The 20,214-nt window shown below is 39.7% G+C and overlaps 1 long non-coding RNA gene across 2 annotated transcripts in view; it reads right to left on the bottom strand.

Annotated features, from left to right (window-relative positions):
• Positions 1-1,484: 1,484 nt before the first annotated feature.
• The window catches only part of LOC144055714 (uncharacterized), a 34,461-nt gene continuing 15,731 nt past the window's right edge, over positions 1,485-20,214 (bottom strand). Inside the window, exons 1-2 of one of the 2 annotated variants that reach the window (XR_013294921.1) lie at positions 5,324-5,377; positions 1,485-2,098 (exon numbers count right to left, since the gene is read on the bottom strand). This is a non-coding gene — a long non-coding RNA (uncharacterized LOC144055714). Of the gene's footprint in view, positions 2,099-5,323; positions 5,378-20,214 lie in introns of those variants that run through there. The other variant, XR_013294920.1, reaches the window with a different exon arrangement.

Here is a 20,214-nt window from a genome sequence, read left to right on the forward strand (position 1 = left end):
GGCGCCGTTTGAGAGGGTGAGGGGCGGATGCCAAGCCGGGCCCTAATGAGGGGAGAGATAATTGTTTTGTTTTGTTAGGCAGGAGGGGCTGTGGGGGTTGAAATGACATGCCACACATGGTTTTTGGATGACGTGCAAAGGGAGGGGCAGCATGATGTGGGCTTGATACAAAGGTTGTGAAAGTGGGGGATAGAATAAGCCTTTATTCATACCGCAGTTGGGTGTAGCAACGCATAAAAATCGTAAGAATAAAAACATGTATTCGCAATGCTTTCCCACTATATCACAATATACTTACTGTAATGCCCTTACATGTGGCGAAGAAGAGGCACAGTCGCTGCTCCACCTTTTATCCGTTTATTGAATGCAGGTAGAGTACCCTCACACAGCAGCTGGTGTGGGCCACAGCTCGTGCCCGGACACTCACACGCTGACTCAATAAATGGCTAGTGTCACACGCCGTTCCAGCAGGCCCCACTGTAGACGGAAAACTAGTTTTGATATCAAAAGATGAATATGAAACTCTAGAGAGCTTTTTTATATTATTGGAACTGATCGACTTGAAATAGATAAAATTTAGTTGCTGATCATTTGCTTATGATAACCCGATTGAATTTGTGAGCCATTCTTCTTTTGAGATGTGATTCCAACTTCACATTCTTTTTCAGTTGATGGGAGGTTACTCTTTTCGTGAGGTACAAAGCATGCTCTATCGGTTTCAAGTCCGGAGATTGACTAGACCAGTTAAAAGTTTCCTCTTCTTTTCCATTGAAGAACTCCTATGTTGTTTGGGCACTTTGTTTTGGGTCATTATCTTGCTCTGCCAATCAGTTTGGTTGCTTTTCAATTCAAATTGGCAGACTTCTGCCTTCATTTTGCGGCCACCATCATGTGATCCATTAACGGAGATAAATGAGCTTGTCCCAGAAGAAGCCATGCAATACCAAGTCATGACATTACCTGCACTGAATTTCACAGATGAGCTTGTGGGTTCGGGGTTGTGAGCAGATTGTTCTTTTTCTCAAAACTTAAACCGGTCTGTCTTTTTGCTCAAGTTTAAACATTGTCAATCTGCAAATCTTTCTCAGGCTCAGTAGCCTGTCCGAGATGACTTCGGACGAGAGGTCAGAAAGAGAAGCAGACAAATTTACGTATCAATACTTGTAGATACAACTCCAAAGTAATACTTTATGTATGAATGGAATGCTATACATCAAATATATACTGTAGTCTGTATACTGTATACTGTGATTGATCTAGCTATCGATCTGTCCATCTGTCGATCGATCTAATCTAAAATTAAAAAACCTCAAAAACATCTAACCCAAATATGCCCACATAATAAACGTCGTATGTTTTCTCTAAATTTATATGGTACTCCGAGGATTTGATAAAACTTGATATGTCCCCTCCCAGTGTTCTGGAGAGTAAAGACAGCAATGAGGAGCACATTAAAAATAGCTGCAGTCACAATACAATTCACCCAACATTTAAAAAAATTTAATCCATTTTGATCATACATGTACATGTCTCTGACACAAAAGAACCCCTCACTGTCAAAATAAACATTCATAGATTAATCACTGTCCATAAACTGTGATAGTGAGAAGGGCTCACATCTGGACATAACTTATACCACATCTGCTCACATTTATAAAAGTGTATGAAAGTTTACTTTTATTTCTTGGAATCCGACAGGCGCGCCGGCAGCGCAAAAAAAAACACCTTGGTGGAGTCGGACCACATTTTGTAAAAGAAAAGGACTTTGATGTGAACCCTTTATTTTCTTCATAACGTCTGCAAATTTTTTTGACAAAAATGAAACGGGACAACTTGGCTTAGACCTTTTATCACATTGGGGAAAAATAGAGACACAACATTGGTGACCTTGCTCGCATGGAGGGAAAAAAAAGAAAACACCATCACCAAAATGACATCTGAGCACACTCTGGTAATCTGGCGACTCACGGCGTGCAGCAAATGACGCGGGTGGGCTGTGCTTTGCGAGCCAGGGCGGCGAATCAGTTCCAGACGCCTGTCAGCGCTCCCACGAAGATAGATGGCGTCGTTACACAGCCTCCATCATGCTTTAGCTCATCTGGAATCACCAATCATCATGAGTTGAAGCTCAATTTCTATTATTTATTTTAACATTAATCAACAGTTATACAAATGTTAATGGACCGCGCAGTTAGTCAAATGGCCACTTTTCATCTGCAGTCATTTTGTCGGCTGTTACTAGGCAAGAGACAGATAACAGCAACACACATTGCTAACTTATTCAGCACCGCAAAACTCATAATAACATAACACTGTGCAAAATTACACTTGCGTTATTGCTAACAGGATTCATACAAGTAGCCAGAGTGCATTAAGCGCAGATGGAGTAGCAGCCCCTCCAGGCCAGCAGATGCTGATGTTTTTCCCTTTTCCACCAATATCCCTTTATTTGCCCTGTGGAATTATTATTGGTCAATCTAACTACATGGGGTTCAGTTTACAGTTTACAAATTTGTACTTAAGTCCAAAATTGCCATAGTCGCTCATTAACCCACTTTGATGTGGTAGTAGACTCATAATTCCAGTAAATTTGTTTGAAAAACACTTCTTGGCTATACAAATAAAACTGTTAATTGAAAAACAGTAAGGCTGCAAATGAGCTTGCTCACTTAATGACACATTTTTATGCGGTTGTGCAAAATATTTCATAGCACTCTGTTCATAACCTCAAAACATGGGTCAAATTGTTGTAAACCGAGGACCCCTCACATAATTAATAAAGAAAGTGTAACTACCAGGGCTGCAACTATTTTTCAAACACATTAAGCCACACTCCATTGCGGGTCCCAGGTTCACGGTTCCGCTCTTTCACTGAACCCCCCTACAGTTAATAACCAAATTTTGGTTTAACGCTCATTTATATCAGGATATAGTTTCACTGTCAACCACCAGATAGTAGCAAACCTTTTTAATTTGAAATCATTTTGAAAGTAGGGTGAAACAGGACGTTTTTATTAGACTTCTAAAAGGTAAATGGGGTCCGCTTTTATCTACACCATATGATGCTCAAAGCACTTTAAAGCCACACACATTTAAAGTCCTCAAAACTACTGTGACACGAATGTAAATTGTGAGCCAAAAGGAGACCGAATCTGTACAATATTTGTATTCTTGTTTACTTAAAAAATGGATGGGATAATCGCTACAATAATCAATTCTAGAAATATTTGATTACCCCAACCCGAGCTATTACAGGGTGTCCAAAAAGTCAATTATATACTTTCTTCAATTTCATTTCAGGTTTCATTCATTCAGTATTTGTCGCTTAGGCTTTGCAGTTCTTGTAAGATTAGCATTCCTTTGCCCATGGCTCGCCAATCGACATTGGCTCAGCGTTACTGCCTGGCAAGAAGTTTTTCTGTGCCTGCCTGCAGTTCAGCGCCAATTTGAGAAGCTTTATGGCCACCACGCTGCTCCAACACTTAGTACAATTTACGCCATCCGTGACAAGTTTCTTGAAACAGGATCTGTTTTGACAAACCACACAGCGGAAGGCCTGCTATTACAACCACTGATGAAAACACTGAAGTGTGTTCAAGCAAAGCTAGGGTAAGTCTACCCAGAGGACTACATTGGAACTCGGCATCAAACAAATGCTTTACCCGTACCAACTTTAGGTTCAGGTTCGTTTCAGGGTCAGGTTCACAGGCTTCAAGCGGAAGATTAAGATACTCAATATCCTCAAGTGGAACTTGTACTTTTTGTTGGATAAGTTTGACAGCTATAAACCTTCTCAGGCTGGCGATGAACTGTAGGGCGGGGACCGAAAAACTTGTTGCTTCACATCTGTACAAATGACGCATGAAATAAAATCAAAAGAAGTTTATAGTGACTTTTGGGACACCCTGTATGAATTTTGTGCAGTGGAACCTCCAAAGATAAACACCCTTTGAAGTTAAGTTGTACAATTGTGAATTTGACCCAAAAAGCATATGCAAAAACCTTGCCTAAATAATCAAATAAAATTATTGGAAAAAAAAAATTAATCCAATGTGTTTTGTCCTGTGTTTGTCACCGTTTATAACTATTAAATGATTAAGGGGGCCGCAATTTTTCAACAATGCTACCGGGGGACCACATTAGGACCACAGACTTCCTAACCTGATATATTTAAAAAATACCATTAAAATACATGCACGTCTGTTTTTTTTATTGAACAAATGTACATGACAGTATCTTAATATATTTCATGCTGAGCGCATGTCTCTATAAGTTACAGTGGTTAATTTTACACTTGTGCGACGATTAAGAGTTTTCAAAATTAGGTATTGGGTATTGATTTTGTCAGTATATTAAATGAGTTGCTTTTAATAATAATGCATTGGGTTTTTATCACACTTTTCTAGTCACTCAAAGACGCTTTACAATGGAATGGATACATTATTCATGCACTCACACATTCACACTGTAGTGGCAGTAAGCTACTTAAGTAGCCACAGCTGCACTGGGGCAGGCTGACAGAAGCGTGGCTGCCAGTGTGCGCCAACGGCCCCTCCGACCACCACCAAACACTCGCACCAGTGTGAGTAGCACTGGAGGTAATGTGTGTGAAGTGCCTTGCCCAAGGAACCAACAACACATGACTTGAGAAGGGCGGGGATTGAACAGCCGACCTTCTGGTTACTGAAGGACCATCTCTACACCCTGAGCCACGGCTGCCACACATTTGACATCTTATTGATAACGTTCGTATGATATTAAATTGTTACTTCAAACATTTCCTTTGCAGTTAGTAAAGGGGTTATGTTGCCCGTGGCTTGACCCTGGATTATTTATATTTCTGTTATTTCCTTTTGAGAAATATGAGTTTCCAAATGTGAACACTTTTGGAAGTTTAACTAGCATTCCAAAAAGGCCTGCGGTTGACTTTGGATGGCCCAACATATGTAATGATAGAGCAGTAATTTAATAGGAAAAATAAAGTGGAAGTAATTGTATGTTGTCTAATCTTTTTAAATGAGTTGTTTTTGGAGTAGTTTTCTGCCATTGGTGGTTTGTCAATCAAACAGATAAGTACGTGTGGCTGACAATATTTTGCGAGGCACAAATTATTGTGTTTCATGAAATCTGCCTAGCAACAAGTGGCCGTGAGAGCGTATGACGTGACAGGTACGATAATCTGAGCAGTTTGCTTGCAAGCTAAAACTTAATTTCATAATGTAGACTATATGTTGCTCTTGTAGTTTAATGCAATCTTGAGGAGATATTAGAAGTAACAAAAACACATCTGACAGGAAGGGAGAGTACTGTAGTGTCCTGGTACCTTTTCACATAAAACACCAGTGATCCACAGCAATAGACGTGTCACACACCTTGCCAGCCTCTTTGAGTCAAGAAGAGTGTGCCAGCCTATGTAAAAGAGGAAGATTGAGAGAAGAGGGCAGTGATGCTGCAATGTTGAAATGAGATAGGCTGAGTGAGAACGTGTGTGTGTGTGTGTGTTTTTTTGGGGTACAGAGGAGGGGTGCAGGTGGCACTGAGCTGGCGTGGGCCCGGACTCAGGCTCACTGTCCCCTGGCTGTGCCAGCCTCCATCTGTCATCAGCAGGAACATCTGCAGCCCAAGGTGCCCTTGTCGCCCAGCGTTAGAGTAACGAGTTTGGCATTTCCATTAGTCCGCCGCCATTGCCCGCTTCGACGTGGGCCAAGAGCGTGGCATTTTTTGGGTGTGAGCTTGTGTGTGTCTAGATAGCAGGCCCAGGATGAGAGAGCAAGCTGGAGATTTGTTTGTTGGTTTGCGTGCCTGTGTGTGTGTTTGCGTGCGTGTGTGTGTGCGCACCAGAACAACATGGCAGCACGGCACATTGACCCAGCTGGGATGATCCGGCATGTTGAGTCATGTCCCCTCCTGATGAGAGCCGGTGCCCAGTGCGCTCATGCCGCTGCCAGACCTCCGCTCTCTTCTCCTCACCAATACTCACATCTTCCCGTGCCCCATCTGCCCCCTCCCCCTCCCTCTCCACCCTCTCTCGTCCCTCACTCACCTCTTTGCCATCCCTCCTTTCCTCCCCTGTGCTCCTCACACTCGCTCTCCTCAGCATCTGAGCCATTCGCACTTTTTTAATCTTCCTGTTCCCAGAAAACAGATGGTACTTCTTACCAGCTTCTTTTCATCCTCATCTCTGAGCATCCCTCCCAAATCTCCCCCCCCCCCTTTCTTTCAAAAATCCATCCTTCCTTCCGCCTTGTCCCTTGTTCCTTCAGCGTCACACCACTTGGGCCAATTGCTCATGTTTTCTACATTGAAAATATATTTTTAAAATTTGGGGATTTATTCAACAAGCTTATCAGCAAAAAACAAACAAAAGAAAACTATACCAAACGAAAAGATACTCCACCCATGCACACAGTTAGGCTGCACTTAACTTCTGGGCATAAAAATAAAGCCCGTAGTCGTTGATTGAATCAACAGCACCTCTGCTGGTTACATAAAAGTTCTGCAGTCCATTTTAACTCCGTTGCAACAACATGCCAGCACGGTGAAGTCGTGGTTGGCAGGTCTGCCTCACAGGTGAGTGGTCTCGGGTTCAAATCTTGGCTCAGGCCCTCCTGTGTGGATTTGGCATGTTCTCCCCATCCACGCGTGGGTTTTCCCCTGGTACTCCTCATCTTCTTCTCACATTCCAAAAACATGCATGTTAGGTTTATTGATGGTTCTAAATTGTCCATAGGTGTGAACGTGAGTCCAAATGGTTGTTTGTCTAGATGTGTATTGGCTAGCAACCAGGCCAAGGTTTATTCTTGCCTAAAGTCAGCTGGAATGGGCTCCAGCTCACCCATAACCCACCGTTAAAACAAACTTGTAAGTTTTACTTAACAATTTCGCAAGTATTTGCACTCACTCCACTTAAGTAAATTCGACTGCTCAATATCAAGTATATCGCACTCACCGGAATTAAATAACATTTACATGCAACTAAATATTACATATAAAATATTAAGTAACTCTTACTAAATGTAATTGCAAAGTTTCTTATGGTAATGTAGTAAGATTTAGTTATTGTAATTAGGTCATAGCCATTGCCTAATCTTAATAACATTAAATGATTAACAATTTGAAACAAATATTAATTGTATGAATTTTTTCAATTTGACTTTACTCAATTATACTGAACTCTTAACTCAATGCATCTTAGTACTTGTCACTAAATTTGTTGAATTGAATACGAACAACCATACACACTCACAATCACACCTAGGGACAATTTAGACACTTCAATTAACCTACCATGCATGTTTTTTAGAATGTGGGAGGAAACCGACAAAGGCACAGGGAGAACATGCAAACTCCACCCAGGAAGGCCGAAGCCCGGACTCGATCTCCTCTGCACACAAGTCAGCAACCATGCTTCATCTAATATACCGATGACAAATAATTTTAAAGAAAGCCCTTTTGTTTAGTTCTGAAAAAAAAAGCAAAACAGTCACTCTGCAATAGATTCAAATTACAAAATAAAATACAAACTACTTACCCCGAATTTAGGATTCATTTATAATAAATTAACCAAGGTGCAGAAAAAAATGACAACTCCAAGTTTCAGTGTTTGTTGAAAACAAATCAAAATGAAAAAATATACAGGTTAAATGTTAAGTGTTAAACAAGTTGGAATGGGAACTGTACACACAAGTCAAAGTTCTGTTTCCTGGATTGCTTTAAGTAGGAAAAATAATGTAATAAAAATGAAATTAATTAAGAGCACATTAATGTATTATGGTACTGTAGATACATAATGTAATTAGCGTACAACGTACATTATAATGTATGTTAAGCATTTAAACATGTCAAATTATAGAAATTCTCTCTCTCTCTCTAGTTAAGTTTACTCGTTTTTAGCAGTTCTGAACTTAAACACATTAACTGAGTAAATCTTAATTATTAATTTAATTTAAAATGTACTTCAACATTTGCTGTACAAAACATTACACACAAAAAAAAACTAATAGCACATTGAAATATACCTAATGTTTTTAAGTAAATGTGAATAACTGAAAAAAAGAAGTAAATATAATTAAGAAACCAAGGTAATATTTACAAGGGCCAAAAAAATCATTTTTATCAGTGTAACGTGGACATGCCCTATGGAATATTAATCAAATATCAATATGTGATTCAGCAAAAAACAACAAAACATCAACCCGATAGAAATTGTTTTCTAGTCTGTTACCTTTTAAACCTTTGCTATTTTTTGGGGGCGTTATACATTATTGTGGCATGTCACATTGGCGGATGATCCGTTGAGTCAATGCCTTCAGATCACTTCACTCACGTTATGTGGCCAAAATAAAAATTTTGTTTGTTTTGTTTGGATTAACGCATTACAAAACTAGTGATTTACAGAAACATGTTTCTCAGCAACTAAGTAATACAACATAGTACATACTTCACTGCTTCCCACCAGTTTTGAATAAAAGTTTAGTAGCCTCTCTACCCATAATGCACCGTGTGACCAGGATGCGTACTTAGCTTATTAAGGTGCAAAAACCTGCTAAAATGTTCCTGAAGTTATAGAACTGGAACCAATTAAGAAATGATTGTTGTACATTCAAACACATATTTCTCCAATAAACAGTACAGTATCATTGTGTAGTTTTTACATGACTTTTGAGTTATGGCTAATGTGCTCGACAGGACTCCACTCCCAGCAACATGACTGCTGTTTGTGTTTGCAAACACATGGTGGCTCTAACGAGCAGCAATCTGTCTGCACATTAATGAAGCAGAGCCTTGGCTGCAATTGTGTCAATTACCCGCAGAATACTAATCAGAGCAGCACCGAATGAGACAAGATGGATTATTCTATTTTCATTTGCGCTCTTACTCCATGAATCAGTTTAGAGAAATTAGACGGCATTTCATGAGTTTTTGACCCATAACCTTCTATTAGTCTTACAACATGAATGCAGCTTTTCTTTACTCACTTTTGAGTCCACTCATTTTAAAAACAAGAGTTGTTTTTTTTTTTAAAAAACATTTTCCCCTCTCTTAAAAAGTGTCGTCGAGAGCGAGCGAGTGAGATGAAGCAAAGGGAAGCGACAACTGCTAATCAATAAGATTTCTGCAACCTCTTCTTTTTCTACACCTCCTATCCCCCCAAGAGGCCCGTGGCATTCAAGATGAGCCAAGACGAGCTTGGCATTGTAGAGCACGCCTTAAAAAGAAACACCTGCGAGGTGGAAGACTTAAAAAAAAAAAAAAAGAAGTAGAGAGAGAGAGACGGAGAAAAAAATCCTTCTTTTCGCAGCTCTTAAAAATGTTGGCAAATGTTCCATGGCTTTTTCTGGGAACAAAACAGTAAAGAGAAAGCTCTCCCATGCAAGTGAAGACAAAAGGGGATGCTTTTCCATAGAGACGGGAGGTGTCATTACACTTGAGACGCTTGCCAGATTTGGACTTTATCTTATCCCATCCTCCCCCCCTCCTCCACTATCTATACCGTCTTCATTTATTAGGCAAACAAATAATAAATTGTGTGTGTGTTTTTTTTTTCAAGGGGGGATTTGGGAAGGGTAGACAAAGATGTAGTGCGACGTGGCGAGGGATGGAAGTGGCGAGCGAGGGCGAATGCAAACAGATGGCACTCTTGGCATGCGGCGCTCTCTTAAATCTGTTTCTGCTGTTTTTCCTCATGTGTACGAGGCTTTAACCCCGTGCTAACCTGTGTCCTGGCCTGACCCGCAACCCCAACTGCTGTTTGTACTTGTGTACTGCACTGTGTCTGAGTGTGTGCGTGCGGATATCTCCGTCCAGCTACCTACTTTGCAAATTGGATTCTTTATTTAAATAATGCCGTCCAAATTATTTTAATTACAGCGCGTGTGCAGAATATATGATTCAATAAAGCACTTCTAATAGGGTGCCATCTACAGCAGTGGTTCCCAACCTTTTTTGGCGAACCTTTAGGTCATTTGATGAGTACCAACACATCTCAGGCTTTCTCTTCTTTTTTTTAATTCAAGTTAAACAGGCAAATAAATATGGTGCCTTGAAAATAAATAATATATTAAATAAAATCAAAAACAAAATCAAAATAGATACTAATCTGACTTTGTTATATAAACATTAAGTCTTATAACATAAAAAAAAATAGTTCTTTTGAATAAGTTTTCTTTAAACAGGCATTTAAATTTTAAATATCATGAACAAAACACTTGGCAAGAATAATATTCAGACCCACTATAGCAATAATAGTTTGTTTAAATCAGTCATCTGAGCTTTTAATGAGACACTTGAGCTAACACGCAGCTGTTGTGATTTCTGCTGTTGTGCCACAGGTTATTGTCTCCCAGGGGGACACTAGTTGTAGCGTACAGCCGTACACATACCATTTTATTGACGGGCTTATGAAATGACTGAGAATATTTACTTATCACCTGGGAAATAAATTATTAAATGCTTCCACGTACAACCTGCAATCAGCTCGCACACCCCCCTGCCCTGGTTGCGAAGCACTAATCACAGTGTTTAACACATTTGTTAGACCGCCGCCCAATGTAAGGTTTAGGCCACAGCTGCCCTAAACGAAGAGCATTGGTAATTACCAAAATCATTGTTTATGTTTCTGTAATGGGTAACAGCAGTATTTAGATGCTCTTTAACCCAGGTGATATTTGTATTGCTTAAATATGATCCATTAATTTTCAAATGTATTATTTTGGAAGAAAAACACCAAACCTGAAGTAACAAATTTGAATGAAAAAACATGGTTGCCCCTCTTGTAGCTCGAGTAATAAAACATTTAAATATAACACAATCTATTGCCAGCATAAAACCGTTGTTATCTCCACCGGCAAAAAATAATTCATATACTTTTAACATTTTTAATTTAATTGAGTATGTAGTCATCCCTTGCTATGTCCTGGTTAGCTTTTTGCGGCTTCACTTCATCACAGATTTCTTTATAGTAATTAACAGTATCGCTGATTATTTACTATATCGCAGGATTTTGCGACATACACTATTTGGTTATTTTGGTTAACATGCAGGAGCCAGGGGGAAAGGGTGTTTAAAAGACAATGTCCAAAGTTTTGGATCATTTCCGTTCACGCTTAATAAAATAAGTTCAAGTGCAATAACTGGCATATGCTACACAACGTCTACTGTAAAGTACACTTCCACTCGTAGAAGGATGGGCACAGCCACCGATGCACTATCAACGACTTTATTGAATAAAGGTACCAAATATATTAACACACAACCTCCCATTTGCCACAACTGATGCCGAGTCGCTTAACACGCAGAGTGGCTAATGGTCAGCCAACTAACAACCAGCCAACTCTACACTGTCATTTTCCGACTCCCAGGCCCTGCCTTTTAAAGTCACGCATTCAGTCACAGATTGGCACGGATACTACGATAGTCACACAAAGGGGCCCACTAATGTGCTACAACTCTTGAACTGAGGGAGTGGGGACAGTGCTTTGCTCAGGGGCACCTCAACAGTAGCAAGCAAGAAGTCTAGCATCTTTCCAATGAGTTGCTATTTTGTATTGTTTTTTTTCACCGCAGGACTCTAAATGGTGACCCCCCCATGTCTTTACAGATGAGTTACTGCTGCTATAGATAATGCAAATTGTTCAGTCAATACAATATGTGGGTGTAATAAAAGTTGTTCCCGATGTACCTCACATCTAATTTTGTTTTAAAATTAATGGCCACACATAGAAAAAGCTAAAATAAAAAGTTGCTATTATAAAATGTAAAATCAATAAAACAACATGTAGCAATAACAGTAGAAGCTTGCCAGTTAGTGCAGCATGCTTGCAGTTTGCCGCTAACGTTAGCAGTCGATCTCACCACCTTCAAGTGTAAAAATACAACACCTTCAGGAAAACTTATTGAAGCCAGTCACTTTTGACACCCTTTTCTGTCGTGTGAAAAAAGTGTGAAAAGTGAACCGTTTGAACTGATTTATAGTATCACATTTACTTTTGCATGTATTAAATACTTTGATTCTCGTCGCTAAGGAGTACTGGTAAATGTTTGCATCAGCATTGAAGTTTACAATCAAAAACTGCACAATGTAAAGCAAAGATGTCAAAGCACCGTCACTATCGTGTCTCATATTATCAGTAATATCTCATTAGAACAGTGTGCACCAAAGAGTAGAGGTTTATTTTTGTTTCCAGCATCTCCACTAGTTGAAAAGGAGGCAGAACCTTTAGCTATCAGCCTCCTCTCCCACGAGACTGTCATCTGTTTTAAGTCCAAAAGACAGAAGACAGATATCCTCTCTAAAGAGGAAGCGTAAAACCTTCCTGTTTGATAGAGGTACTGTAATACTGTTGTTAACATTTGCTTGTGCTTGCCTTGAACCATCCACGTCACTGTAGGGCCATACATTCGGGGCTTATTTTCCAGCAGTTTAAAAAAAAAAATTGTTCATGGAGGGATGGATTACAGCACAGGTCCTACAACGCCGTGCCTCGTCCGTAGCACCTTCTTTTTCGTTAATTTCCCACAGTAATCACACCATTTTAAAGTTACTTAAAGTTGTGTTGTTGTTACCTCCAGCAACGGGCGTCTATCGAGCAGGTTGGCTCACCATCAGGTGCGTCACATGTCCGGGTTTAAGCGCCTCTTTGCAGTCTGTCAGCAATGAATGTCAGTGCGGAAAGACGAAATATTGGTCCCGGCATCTTTCGGGTGGCGCAAATATATATTTTTAAATTACCGTGCAAAGTATTTAAATATCGACTTTAACGGTGAAATCCGACTTAAGTCGAAATTCGGGTTTTATCACCAGCGTAGGAACGGAACTCATTCTTAACTAGAGGACTCCCTGTATTACTAGTAATGCACCAATACCACTTTTTTTAAATCGACAAAGTTCAAATAGAGAGACTTCAATTTGAGTACATGACACTTGTTCATGCTATTATGTCTTGTAATTGTGATGAATTTTTATTTTATTTTAAATGCAGCACTATGCACTCTACTGAATACTATTTTGGTTTGTTAATGCATTTTGTGTAATGCTACAGTTGTAACAGAAAGGGAACACACTGGACTGGTCATCAGTCAATTGCAGAATATACCAAGTAATATGCCAAGAGTGTTTCAGGATGAAAGAAAAATGTAGTAGTAGTCAGTGTAGTAGCCTTATTATAAGTCGTTTTAAAACAACAAGTTTCAGATTTTCCTTGGCAGCTTTTGTCACCAGTGATGGTGTCCAAAAGGGCATGTTGTTGTTTTCTTTCCTTTGTCAGACTGACGTTTGCTTTATGTGTGTGCTGTACATAATCAAAGTTGTTTAACACAGCGACTGGGACTTGTTTTGACTCGCTTTGTTTTTTTGCCGAGCTTTATTAGGGTAGCCCGAAAGGGTTAAAAACACAAAACAAAAAAAAACTACATAAATATGCTTCAGGTCCACTGGTTAGTCCACTAGCATTGACCTGGTTTATTTTAACCCATTCCAAGCTGCTGCTTGCCCATTTTTGTTGTGGTTCTGGATTCTTCATATTTTACAGGGATGTGATTTTTCCGCTAATTCGCGGAATTCCGCTTTTTTTATCTCCCCCCCCCAAAAAAAAAAAAATCTGATTTTTTTTTATTTATTTATTTTTTTTTTAGTAGTTCATTGTGTATGCACATGACTCCGACAGATAACATCTTCTGCTATAACAAAGACATTTGTGGTATGCTCTAATATGAGTTACTTTTCATTTGGTCATGATACAATTATTTGTTCATGAAATTTGAACTCTTCAACATTATTTATGTGTTAACTTAGTAATCACATTAGTTAGATATGATGATATTCTCAGTGATAGTTTTTAAAAGCAAAGACAGTCCAATGTTTTTGAATGTGACTGATTTTGAGTTGACTAAAACTGCCATTTTATATGGGATAGTTCAATATACATTGAAAATTTATGCTGTTGTTTTGTCTATTTCTTTGTCATGTGAGTGCATTGAAAGTACTTAAAAACACGGAAAACCCATGAGCTCCGGGGGGCTACGCCCCCCATGTCCCCCCACCAGGGCACTGCCCTGGACCTAGCTGGGTGCCAGCGGCCCCCAGACCCCCGGCTAAATTTTCAGATAATTTCACTTTGGTCAAATCACATCCCTGATTTTATTATGGAATTTCCGTGTAATGCCCTTCAAGCCCCGGAGTTTACTGTATATGATCACTAGAATGGTCTTAAGAATTGCTTGCGAAAGGCATTTGAAAAAGGCAAGACAGCATTCAAGGATTTATAACAAGGGTTCAAAATATTACTCCAATTGGAAAACGTGTCATAAATACGCATACTCTTGACAACTTTAAGAAAAAAATACTTATTTGTGAATACTTGCCATTGGCTTAACTTTACAAAAGTGCCTATTGAGTCCCGAATGCATTGGCTGAAGGCAGAAACGCCCAACACCTGGTATGTCGACTGCCTATATTCACACTTCCGTCGTCTCTGTGTGAACACGTACATTCATGCGCTGACTCCCATAGACGGTCTATAGATTTTACTCAATGCACATCACTTATATGTGTGTGTCTGTGTTTGTTGGGGGGAACGGCGGTGGTGTGAACTCATTTGCATAATCTCCCATTTAAAAGAGGGATGTGCTGGAAGCTGGAGGGGGGGGGGGGTGATGGTAAAGGGCTGAGACTGGAGAGGCGGGAGGGTGTACAAAGTGTTCATTGTGCAGTCACAGGATAGCAAGAATACCCCGTAGGGCCTAGTTAGTGTGTTATGTGTGTGTTTTGAATGTTTATCTATGTGTGTCTGTGTGTGGGAGCCACACCTGTCAGGAGAGCCTGAGGGAAGCAATGAGACCATGATAATGTGCATGTGTGTGTGTGTGTGTGTGTGTGATAGAAGCAGATAGTCAATGGGATTTCATTAACAGCGACAAGAGCATTAAAATCTTTGGGCCAAATCAAGGTTTTTATGTCCTAATTGTTTCCCTTTATTAACTTGGCTTGTTATCATGCCATTTTCTTCTCTTTCGCAGTATAACACAACCACACACACACGCACACACGTTTGCATGTCCTTCTCCCAATCTCAGCAGCAAGCATCCTTGCAGCAGCCGCATGATTTAATTACTTCTCTTCCTCATGCCAAATCATAATCTACGCAAGCAGGCCGATAGGATCAGAGTGAAAAAACAAAACAAATAATGGTAAAATTAGATTGAAAAAAAAAAATTATAATTTTTTTTTTATGGACGCGAGGGTTGGGGGGCTTAGGAGAGCCCAGAAGTGCCGAAGTAGGCTCGTGGCTGTGTCTCCACTGGTAGACCGTAAATGCTCCACAATCTGCTTAATATCCCCGCTGCTCTCATTAGATTAGAGAACATTAACGAGATTGGGAGATTTGCACTGCATTGTTTCATTAAGACAACATGAGGGGTACAGAGGCCACACTGCTAATAATGACGAACACGAAGTACAAAGGGGAGAGTTGTGAGAGGTTAAATAGATAAGCTAGTGGGTGCTTAACAGCTCAGGTATGGATGTGACAATCCTCAAACTCATGGCTGTTATGAAATCTTAATATGTAAATTTCCTCACAGCCTAAACCATACAGAATCAAGACGTACATCTGTTATTTATTCTTTTTTTTGTGTGTGTGTGTGTGTGAAGCCATTATACAAAAGATGCCATAGTAACAGGACTTGAGATCTCAACATGGTCCAAAAATTGTATTTCTTAAAGGGGAAGTCAACCCAACACATTTATTTAAAATAATTTAATATGTTGTATGTGCCCACACTAGTCTAAATTAGTGTTGTTTGTGGAATATGAGTTAAGCAGCAAAATCCGTCTATTTGTATCCATTTCTGGGGGCAGCCATTTTGCCACTTGCTGTCAGCCTGAAAATGACATCACAGTTGCTCAGGTAGCGACCTATCACGGCTCACCTGTTTTCTGCTGCTGAGCTGTGATTGGTCATTACCTGAACAATGAGAATGAGCGAGGCAGTTGCTGCGTTGGCAAAAGTTGACTTCACTTTCGGAGTAAAAACAGTATAACTATATTTTACTCATGTGTATATATTTTGGGTTTGGGTTACATCGCCGCTGTAGCAACAGAACCCTGTCACAAATCAGAAATAAGAATGCCCGGTAAGGTACAGTATGTTTTGGTCGTATATCACCATGCATTTCTATTGGAATTATTACTTACCTAATAGAAATAGTAACACTCCCACACCCTTTCTTAATAATGACAAATTCCTTTACTATATGTAGCTCAGGGAGAAGACACAAGTGTGTGAGCAGTGTCCACTAAAGCAATGTTGCCATCTTTGAAATTCAGGAACATTATTGGAGCTCAGAGTCCTAATTCCACATTGGGAAAGCTGCCATCATTAACATAATAAGTCTACTTTGGCTGTAAAGGGGCTAGCAAGGAAAAGTAGTTGTTTTCCCTCTCTTGCACTCTTGGCTCATCTAGTGGTAAAGTTCCTCAGGCAAGTATAAACAAATGAGCACAAAACAGCCATTTTTATTGTGCAGGCTCCCAGCAGTCAGATTGGGTAATAATAAGAACCATTAAACTTACTGTATGTGCTCTCAAGCCCAGGGAGGCAAATGATATGGCCTCAGTTTATATATGAATAGAGAAAATACACATTATCTCTCCAGTTTAGGGACAAATCACTTAATCTATAATACTTCCCTTAGTTGAGGGAATAAAGTGCAAAAAAATCTTCCAAAATTTGGCACACTGGTTAACTCATTTGGTTCCCTGAGTGACTAATACAAGAGAGATTTTTGTTTTCGTTTTTTCTTTTATGCTGGCTGATTCCGTAAAGCCACGCTGGACGGTGGCTTGTATTTTGGCCGCTGCGGCAAATTTTGGCAAGGCCCTGGATGATCTGCATTCCTGCTTGCTAGCTCGGAAGGGTCACATGGCCTCAGAAAGAGAACACTAGCTGGTCAGTGAACATTGCTGCCATGACACATACTCAAAAGGATTGGCCCTATTTGGTTAATTTAGTACAATTTTTTTTTTTACCTTAAATTTATGCAGAAATTTAAAGTTTTAAAAATAATATGGTTCATTTATATTCAAACCTATATAAGCATATTTTCTTTCATTTTACAAGAGAACGTCATTGATCCTAAATAAACCAATATATATATGTAAAAAATAAATAAATAATGTCTATACAACCATCATTTTATTCATTCAACTCACTATCCCCAATATCGCATATTGCCACTAGAGGCCGCTAGAAGCTGTGTCCATTACATTGGCTGATTGCATGCAGTATATAAAAAGACAGCTCTTTCCTGTTTCATCCCTCAAAATTGTGATATAAATGAAAGTAAAAGAGTAAATGTTTGACTTGTGAATTTAAGGGAAAAGCCAACTAATGAGTCTAATATTTAGGGTCAATATTACCACAAACCAAGTATGATTATCACCCAAAGAGTTTGTTTGTCACTCTGTGTCCATATGTGTCTATATCAAGTCAATCGATCAATACATTAAAACACACACACACATTATAAGACAACAATAAAATATGTCATGTAAAATGTTGTGTATGTATTATAATCCTTTAACAATTTGCACTCTGCTGTATATATTTTGTGTTGCTTGCCAGTAAACAACTTTAAAAGTACTAAAAACAACAAAAAGGCAGAAGTAAAATAAAAATCATACATACATTTTAAAATAAATATAAAAATTGAAAACAATAAAAAATACAAAATGAGAACATAAAATTGAGTAGAGGTGGTTGTCACTCTGTACAAAACAAAATAGTATTGTCCTTCATAGTTTATAGTCTTATTATAGTACATTGATTTCTGCGTAATAATTCGCCTCTCTTTTGTACTGCTAAGTGATTGACGTAAAAGCACACACACAGATACAGAAAGATGCCAGTGAAAAACATTAAGTGAAAATGTTGGTCCAAATTTGAAGCTTCACGCTTTGGATTTGAGGTGCGTTCAAGTCAAACAAACACAATACTATTGCACAAAAGGCATGCCATTCTGTTTATTTTGAACAGTGGAGTATAATCCTTTTTAATTGCTTGAAATCATTATTGTTCTTTCTTTGCAGTCTAATACTTTGGCTCCAATGTGCACCATTTGATTTGTCAGGAACTTAACATTTAAATATTTGTTATCATTGCCAATATTGCATCGGATTGACAGCAACCAAATCCTGCTGAGTGTGTTGTTGGTTGGACTACATAATGGAACGCACTGGTGTTGCGGCTGTGGGTTGGTGTGCTACCAATGTCTTAGCGTTGAGCTGAGGTTGGCTCAAGATGCCCAACACACGCACACGCACACACATGCATACACACTCACACACTCATTGTATGCAGGATGCCCACTGATGTCATGGCAACCCTATATCCTCAGCAAGGCGGAAGAAGTCCCGTGCCAAAAAAATGCCATGGTAACTTTTTTTTTTTTTTTTTTGTAGTTGCCCAGAAACCTTTGAAGCTTATTAAGTGAAACCAATGGGGAGACAAGTGGACAAGGAGAGAGAAAGAGGAGGGAAACTGGGGAAAGGCAGAGCGATTGGGAGCGCGTCCTGTCTCGCCGCCAAAATTGCGTCTTTGTTTTAAGGAACATTGTGAACCAGCTTGCTAATGGTGCCTTCAGTGAATAATAAAAAAAAAAAGTTCCCCAAACACATTGCGCCTAGCAGCACTCACTGTGCATCCGAAAGCGTTGTGCCAACATCTCTTCACTTCTTGGGTAGCTTGCACAAGCCTGCACACAAGTCAATGATATAGACGGTGTATGCTAGGTTTCAGATTGAGTGAGTGAGTGAATACCCTTCACCGCATAATGAAATTACTCAGTTTCTCCTTGAGTTAGCTTGCGGCGCCAGTGGTGCTGCCCAGTGAGACAGTGTCAGGCTCTGCCAGTTTCATTAGTGCTGATGGATGACCTCATGACAGCCATTCCACTCACCTCCACTTCAAAGAGAGCAACACAGCAACTTTGGACGAGCCCAACTCTGTATGTATTCCTGGCCAAAGAGATGCACGGCTCACAGTTAAAATGCTCGATGCTGATCACAGATGTACATTAATGTGCAAAAGCATTCAACTGCTGTTAAACAATGCCATTAGCAATGCTATAATGGGATTGATAGATGGATTGGATACCTTATTTAAGTCATTGTTATCAACTGTATCAGTCAAACTAGCTACAGTTTTAGAATGGAACTTCTAAAGGTAAAAGTGTTTTTGGGTGATTATTACAGATAGCAAATATCCAACTTCGACAAAATAGCAGCGCTAGCAATACTGAGCTAGCATTAGCACTGTAAATGAGCCAACCAGCTACGGCTGCTACGTTGGTAGTACGACTCATTCGTAGTAGTGCTAATCTAACACAAAATATGATCAGTTTGTAGTTTAATTAATGGGGCCTGCTGAACAAATCGGCCAATTCTAGCCCTTCTATCATCGGTAAAAATCATTCAAGTTGGCCGATGTTTTTCCTTAAATGTAATGTAATTATTATTATGTGAGTACTTTGCTGGTAGTTGTTTTCACGTTTCGATAACTTTGTCATGTTTATTATGTATGTTCAGAGTTCATCCTACAGAGAGTTTGGGGTGTTACACTCCGTCTCATACTGTGGTGGCGCCGTTGTGCCCATGTCCACATTGGCTCAGCGCTTAGTTAGGATTTTTGGTGGCAATTTCCATATTGCCTGGGGTCATGTGGGCACGGTGCCCACTCCTGGTGTTGTGGGTGCCTACCGAGGCGTGGGGAGATTAAAGCGGGCGCACTGTGCCACAAAAGGGCCTGTCTAGTGCTTTTTAATTCGCCTATATTAGGGCACCGTGCCAAGCTAGCTCCCTGCTATGGCAAACACTCCATAACTGGCACCACAAGTACTCCCACCAAGAAAGAGAGGCAGCGAGAGCATGAGAAGACTTTCATTCTCTTTTTCACACACTTGGACACATGCTTGCATGCTTGTAATTAGCAGTCTGTTGCCTTTGCTAGTTTGCAGGGGGACTCCCAGCATTATCATTCACGTCCTATTACCTCCGCCAAGCCCCCAGGAAGGAATTAATGTTTTTATCAATGTGGTTTTAGTTATTTATTCTCTCAGCCAATTCATCTATCTGCCCGCCTGCCTGACAAATGTATGCTTCGTACCTAACTGGAAAAGTAATTCAACACAACTCGGTGCAGAGCAAAGAAGAATTTCGTG

Source organism: Vanacampus margaritifer, chromosome 7 (genome assembly GCF_051991255.1).
Source record: "Vanacampus margaritifer isolate UIUO_Vmar chromosome 7, RoL_Vmar_1.0, whole genome shotgun sequence".
In the NCBI taxonomy this organism is placed as follows: Eukaryota; Metazoa; Chordata; class Actinopteri; order Syngnathiformes; family Syngnathidae; genus Vanacampus; species Vanacampus margaritifer.